The sequence below is a fragment of the Echinops telfairi genome, unplaced genomic scaffold (assembly GCF_000313985.2).
Source record: "Echinops telfairi isolate 266 unplaced genomic scaffold, ASM31398v2 ScPeMD7_4;HRSCAF=17, whole genome shotgun sequence".
Taxonomy (NCBI): domain Eukaryota; kingdom Metazoa; phylum Chordata; class Mammalia; order Afrosoricida; family Tenrecidae; genus Echinops; species Echinops telfairi.
This window is the reverse complement of record NW_022103900.1, coordinates 51992428-51999390: the sequence shown is the minus strand read 5'-3', so window position 1 is coordinate 51999390 and position 6963 is coordinate 51992428. Positions and strand designations below refer to the sequence as shown.

The window sequence follows — 6963 nt, the reverse complement described above, 5'->3', positions numbered from 1 at the left end:
AGATCCCAGACGCTATATCTTTTGATAGCCGGGCACCATCAGCTTTCTTCACCACATTTGCTTATTCACCCGCTTTGTCTTCAGCGGTTGTGTCCAGAAGGTGAGCATCATAGAATGCCAATTTAATAGAAGAAAGTATGCTTGCAAGCCACATTTCTTGAAGGCGCATTGCATCATGTCCTCTGGACTCTCTTCCCATGTATCATGAAACCACTTTGCTATCAATTCTATGTCGGGCTTCATCAGATTTCCAACTTTTGTCAGTCGGGCTTGACCAGATGACATCCATTCAAGTCACATCTTTCGCACACGGTCTTTGAAAGTTTATTTAAACACACATCTAGGGGCTGCAATACAGATGTAAGCCCTCCTGGAATAGTGGCCAAAGTCATAGGTATGGTCAACACTGGGTCCAGAGAGGGGTTAATAAGAAAAAATAAAATAGAGCAGACTAAGTACTGTGAATAAACTTGCTATATATCCAAGACCAGAGATATACTGATACTTGTATTCAGCAATGCTTGGGCGGAACAAGGGGGTGTGACCAAGCATGGGTAAGACTATAAAGGCTACGTCATTGGTCACAGCCTTATTGAAGAGCAGCCACATCCAACATTCATCTGACCAGGATGCAGTACGCCCTAGGTACCAGCACACAGAAGCGGGAAGGTTCTTGCCCAGTACAGCAAGGACGACACAGAGGGTGCTGCGTGCAAGAGAAAAGAAGAGCGGTGATATCAGCAGTCATCGGACCACCCACAGAGGCTGCAGGCGCCCGCAGGTGAGCAGGAGACCTGAGAACACCCGCACTGCACTGGAGAACAGGTAAGTGGGGACTCTCATTCAAGTATAAGCCAAGGGGGGCTTATTCTACATATAAAATGTGCTGAAACACTCGGTTTAAACACCAGAATATATGGTAGCCTGGACAACAACTGTGATCTGCTGCCAATCATGCATCTTTTCTTTGTCTTCCTATATCCAATTTAAGCCTCTGATTCTCTGTAAATCCATGGACACCATTACAACTTCATGATAGTTGTCTCCCTCATTCAGATGATATGTTGTTGTCTTTACCTTGTCTTTTCCTGTTTAAAATTTAATAAATGTTTTCCATAAATTATATTTGGGGTCTCTTTACCTTAAAGCACTTGAAACAAACTGTGTATGACTGACTGAAAGGGAAAAGCATTTGTTCTGTAAACATTCACCCAAGGCACAATGGTAAAAAATTAAAGAAATTTCAATAGTTAAATCTATAGGTAAAATAACTGGATTAAAAGTTTCTTAGGGCTAATGGTAGGGGATTTTGGGGGAAATGGAGAGCTAATAATAAATGAATATAAAAAGAAAGATGTTCTAAAATTGATTGTGGTGATAATTGAACAACTCTTTAATATGTTTAAACCATTGAATTGTATGGCATGTGAATTATATGTCAATAAAACTGTTAACAATAGAAAAAGTCAAACTAAAAAAGTAAGTTTTATATTAATTTATCAAAATTGATAAATGATTTATTCTCAAATGCTAAAATTATTTTTCAACTAGCTCTATTCATAGTATAAATTATGCCAGTTTACAGCATTTCCACAATTACTTCAGAGTTACTTCAGAGAAAATTTTAATTTTTTGTGACATAAAAATTTCACACATATATATATATAAATTCTTATATGTGTGAGGGGGCTTTTTTGTATAATGGTTGGTTGGTTGGTTGGTTGTTTAAATCTTAATCCTACAGGAAGTTCACTGAAGATCCAATACCATGCTGGCCATTGTTTCAATCCTATCTTACTGGAATGGCTACCCAAACAATGATATTTCACAAGAGGAAAACTACATACTAATTGCCTTATGAGCATAGATGCAGAAATATACAACATGCCAACAAACCTAATCCCAAAGCACATTGAAAAGTAACACTAGAAACAGAAGGACACTTAGCATGATAATAAACGTGGGGTTCACACAAGTCAGAAGGGACTCAACAGAAGACAGTTTAAATAATGAATTATGTGATAAAACATACACATAAAGCAGTAAGATAAAAGGTATTAAAATCATAAAAGTAAAATGATCACTGTATGTAGATGACATGATTCTGCCTATAAGCAATGCTAGAGAATACACACACACACAACTATAAGTTAATACATTTAACAACATTGGTAGGTTGCAATAACACTATCAGTTGCTTTCCTCTACAAATCTACGAAGTGTGTCATAACATGGATGAACTTGGAGGACATTATGTTGAACTAAATAGTTAATCACAAATGGGCCAAAGGTACATACGAGCACTATTGTAAAAAGTCAAGAAAATGTCTTCATACTAAAAGAAACATTCTTTGATGGTTACCAGAGTGGGAAAGAAAAGGTGGGAGGGGAATTCCCTGAGAGAGGCTAGATAAGTATTAACCTGGGTGAAGGGGAAGGCAGTATATGTGAGAGGTTGGCAAGGAAATGGTAGATGCAGGGGAAGACACTTGCATGAGTTAAAGACAACAGAGATAAATTATGTTGTATTCACACTCCTGCAAGTGTTGATCTGTAAATAGATGCCTGGATAGACATGCTGTGGGAGGGGGAGTATATCTAGGCATACAGGTTTGACAGAGGGTGGCCTGTAGATGTGTATTTATCTTAGCAGCAAATATATCCATGAATCTAGTGAAGCACACAAGAGACAAAGTTAAGAAACCTTCTTAAACATAACCAAACACCAGAAGGGAATGAGCTGCTGCGCTGGCGGGATCAGGACCATCACTTCTGAAGTCAATTGGCAAAGCACAGTTCTATAAACATCCTACTTTGGTGAGTAGCAACTTGGGTCTTAAACACTCATGAACAGCATCCAAAATACAACTATCTATTGGTTCTCCCCAACCTCCCACCCTAGAGAAAAGAAGAGTGATGACTGAAAGACATATGGAAACATTTAGTCCATTGGATACAGGCATATATCAGTCTCCACAAACCTGAGACCAGAAAGAGATGATACTCAGCTACCTACACCTAGTGCTCTGAAAAAAAGAAAGAAACCTACAAGAAAAGCCACACACACACATTAGAAGGCCCTAGATAGAATGAAATAAACATTTCGAGCAAAGGTCAAAATCAACACCACCCAGGCCTACTGGTTGCTTAGGCTGGTAGGACCCCCAACACTGACCTTTCTTCACCCTTCAGGTCTGGCACTGAACTCACTCCTGTGTGAGAATAATCAACCATTTAAGATCAAAAGGGCAGCATTACTCAAGAACAAAGTAAAGAGGGTTCAGAAAGGAGAAATGGAAATATGAAATAGGGAGGTGGGATAAGTGATAGCACATTGAAGAGATGAGACGAAACATGAATGAGTTGAAGCAAAACGTGTAGGGATTGTTGAATATAAAACTGATTATCTGTAAACATTCACCTAACTAACCTCAAACATTTCTTAAAAGATTTTTAAAATAAAAATACTATTTGCTTTTCTATATACTAACAATGAATAATACGAAAAGAAAATTAAGACAATTCCACTTACAATAATATATAGAAGACCTGAATAAATTTAACCCAGGTGAGCATCTTGTACATGAAAAATTAAAAAGCACTGCTGATCAAAATTAAAGCAGACCTTATTAAATGGGAAAGAAAACTCATGTTCATGGTTTGGACAAATACTGTTAAGATGAAAATATTCCCAAAAGCAACCTACATATTCAATGCAATACAATCCCTATACATATTTTCAAGATCTTTTTAGCTGAAATGGGAAAAACAATCCTTAAATTCAAATAAAAATTTAAGGGGCACTGAAACACACAGCAATAGAAGACTCACACTTCCCAGTTTAAAGACTCACCACTAACAGTTATGAAAACTGTGTGAGGCAGGATATAGGGAGAGATATAAGTCAGTAGACTAGAAATGAGAACATTTTTAAAAGACACCAAAATCTATAGTCAATTGATTTTTGACAAGGATGCCAAGAACAGCCAAGGTAAAAATAATAGGTCTCTTCAACTAACGGTGCTGGGACAATTGGGTCTCCACATACAAAAGAATGAAGTTGAGACAGGGAGCTTCTGGACATTTCAAAATCAGGGTCAGTTAACTTAGGAAATGAATTTCATAAATCCATCCTGTCAAACCAAAAGAATTCGCCAATGGTAATAGTCTAAGTACTATGGAACTCTGGATGCACAGATCCAAGAGAAATGTGAAAGTAAATTTTAAAATATGTTTTCAATGTATAGCACTTGGATATTCCTACGTTATCGTAAGTACATGGATTCTAGAAACCACATAAGCCAAACTCACTGCCATCGAGTTAATTCCAAGTCATAGCTACCTGCAGGACAGAGCAGAACTGCTCCATAGGTTTCTAAAGCTGCAATCTTTACAGAAGTAAACTGCCACAAGTAGAGCGCTTAACACTGTGCCACCAGGGTTCCCTGTCATTTAATGAATAACTATTTTCAGAATACATGATAAAATAACTTCCATGTGTAGGGTGGTCTTTGTCTGGGAAACACTAATACTAGGAAGTTTAAAAAATCTGTATTTTTCAAAACAACCCATGATAATAGGTATAAGTATTATTACCCTGAAGGGAAAAAAAAGAGGTTTAGACATAATAGACCATTTGTAGCTTTCATAATAGCAGTCGAATTTGAAAGTCTCTATTTTTGCCTCTTAAAATCACACCTCGTATGAATTCTTACTCGTTTCCTATTACAATATATGCTAGGACTTCAGTAGGTCATGAGGAATAAACTCCAAAGGTCTCTATGCTAGGTTCTTACATGTTCATCATATATTAAGTAAGCCATTCAATCCTTAGGAGGGCCTCTGGGTGAGGGGTGAGAAGGGTGAGGTGAGACACACCAGGTCAGATGTCTGCAAGCCAACAACACAAGGAATGCAAGGGATGCTACTACAAAGAAATCCACAAGGCCGAGACCTTGATTTGGTCTTTTGGCCTCCACAAGGAGAGGAAACCAATTTGTTCAAAGCTACCTATTTATTAAGTTCCCATGACATCACCACTATTACAGCACACTAAGTAACTAAGTCAACTCTATTACTAAATTATGAGACTCCATAGACTGTAGAAAAACCCTTCAGGTTTAGTGGTTATAAATTGGGCTGCCATCTTCAAGGTCAGCAGTTTGAAACCATCAGCTACTCTGAGGGAGAAAGTCTGGCCTTCCTACTCCCATAAAAAGTTACAGTCTCGAACACTCACAGGGGCAGTTCTACCCTGTCCTACAGGGTCGCTATGAGTCAGAATTGACTGGTGGCAGTGAGTCAGTGAGCGCTTTAAATACACTAGTAGCATCTATTAAGCACAAGGAAAGGTTGGTTTAAAGGTTGGCTTAAAGAGGGAGTTGGTTGCCACCACTGGATCCAGAACCCTGGATTAAAATTTTGTCTCTCCCTCTATTCTTGTGTGGAACACACTGGACAAGCAGGAAGAGCGGTGGTGGCCAGTTGAATAATCAAACAGAACTGGATATGAAATTGGTGCTCCAAAATTTACTAATTAGGGGTGTCAACCTTAAATTTCATATCTGACTTCACAGAGCCTTTTTTTTTTCAACTTTTAGCAACTGCAGAAAACAATACCACAGGTTGGAGCCAGGAAAATGTATTTAAAGCACCCGATATAACTCCTGGCTTGCAGAAAACACAACAAAACAGTGTCCTCCTTACTACTGACTGACTATTTTTTACGCTGGGAGAGCATGGGATCAAAAATAGCTTCTCCGCCTCCTTTACTCAATCAGCCAAGTCAACAGGTACATAGTCAACTTTGCATCCCCAACGGGTGAATGCCAGACTCCGATGTACTAAAATAAGGCTAAGTGCGCGAAAGTATTTGTAATGACAGCCTTACTCGTCAGTATATCATGGATAGCACACGGTCAATGCAATACACTGAAATGTATGGTGGATGCACTACTCAGGAATGGTGATGGAGCCATTCTGGAGCCTCAGCATAGGTAGCCTCCCTCTACCCCCAGGGCCCTCCCGCTATGGGACTTTCCCCTTTCAAAGCAGCCACAGGAAGTGTGCTTCTAGAAGTGGAGCATATTAACTTCGGATTCCCCAGTCAGTCCGTTCTTCATGGTCAAACTGATTATGAAAAACCCTGTTTCATGCACAGATGCTAAACACGTTAGGGATATTCACAAATGAAGCTAAACCCATTGCCAAGTCCATTCTGACTCATAGGGCAGACTGTCCCAGGAGGTGTTTACAAGGCTCTACAATTTTAGAGACAAACTGCTTCACCTCTCCCCCACGTCCCGCAGGAGCATGTTTGAACCACTAAGCTTTCGGTTAGCAGCTCAACGACTTTCACTAACCCATCATCAGAACTCCCACCAAAAATCGTTGGGTGCAATCTAATAGTGTGCAGGTCAAGGGAAACAGGGCCCCAAAACTGAAATACAGGCGTTGAAAGGGACACTAAGTAGATGCTAATTATCCCCACCCGACGTCACCCATTCTTTATCCACTCTTTTCTTTACGCCACTCTTTCTTACAATACAACTAAATCTGTCTGAGGTCCCACGCAATCAGTACCCACTCGCCCGCCACGCAGCTCCCAAATGGTCACACCTGGTATATCCGCGGCACACTTTCCAACTCGCGCCACAAGTTTGGGGCGTACCCACTCCTAAGCGGAAGTGACGTAAAGGGACACGATGAAAGCCGGAGAGCTCATCCTCCGACGTCCTAGACGTCTTCTGACCACTCCTTTATTCCCTGTGAGGTTGTGAAAAGGGTTCACCACGGTCTTGGAGACAACTACTTCCCCACCTCAAATCAAGTAAACTTTGCCCCATTGGCCCGGGAAACCACATGGCCTTTCCGCGAACTACGATTCCCGTCACACCCCGCGAGAAATACGTGACGCAAGAGGGCCAAAGCAAAGCACACTGGGAACTGTAGTCCGCTCCAGGT

The 6963-nt window shown here is 40.2% G+C and overlaps 1 protein-coding gene across 1 annotated transcript in view; it reads right to left on the bottom strand.

Annotated features, from left to right (window-relative positions):
* ZRANB3 (zinc finger RANBP2-type containing 3) overlaps positions 1–6693 on the bottom strand; it is a 259543-nt gene extending 252850 nt beyond the window's left edge. The window contains exon 1 of the mRNA XM_030887987.2: positions 6619–6693. The gene's annotated coding sequence lies outside the window, so the exon portion shown is untranslated. The remainder of the gene's footprint in view (positions 1–6618) is intronic.
* Positions 6694–6963: the final 270 nt, after the last annotated feature.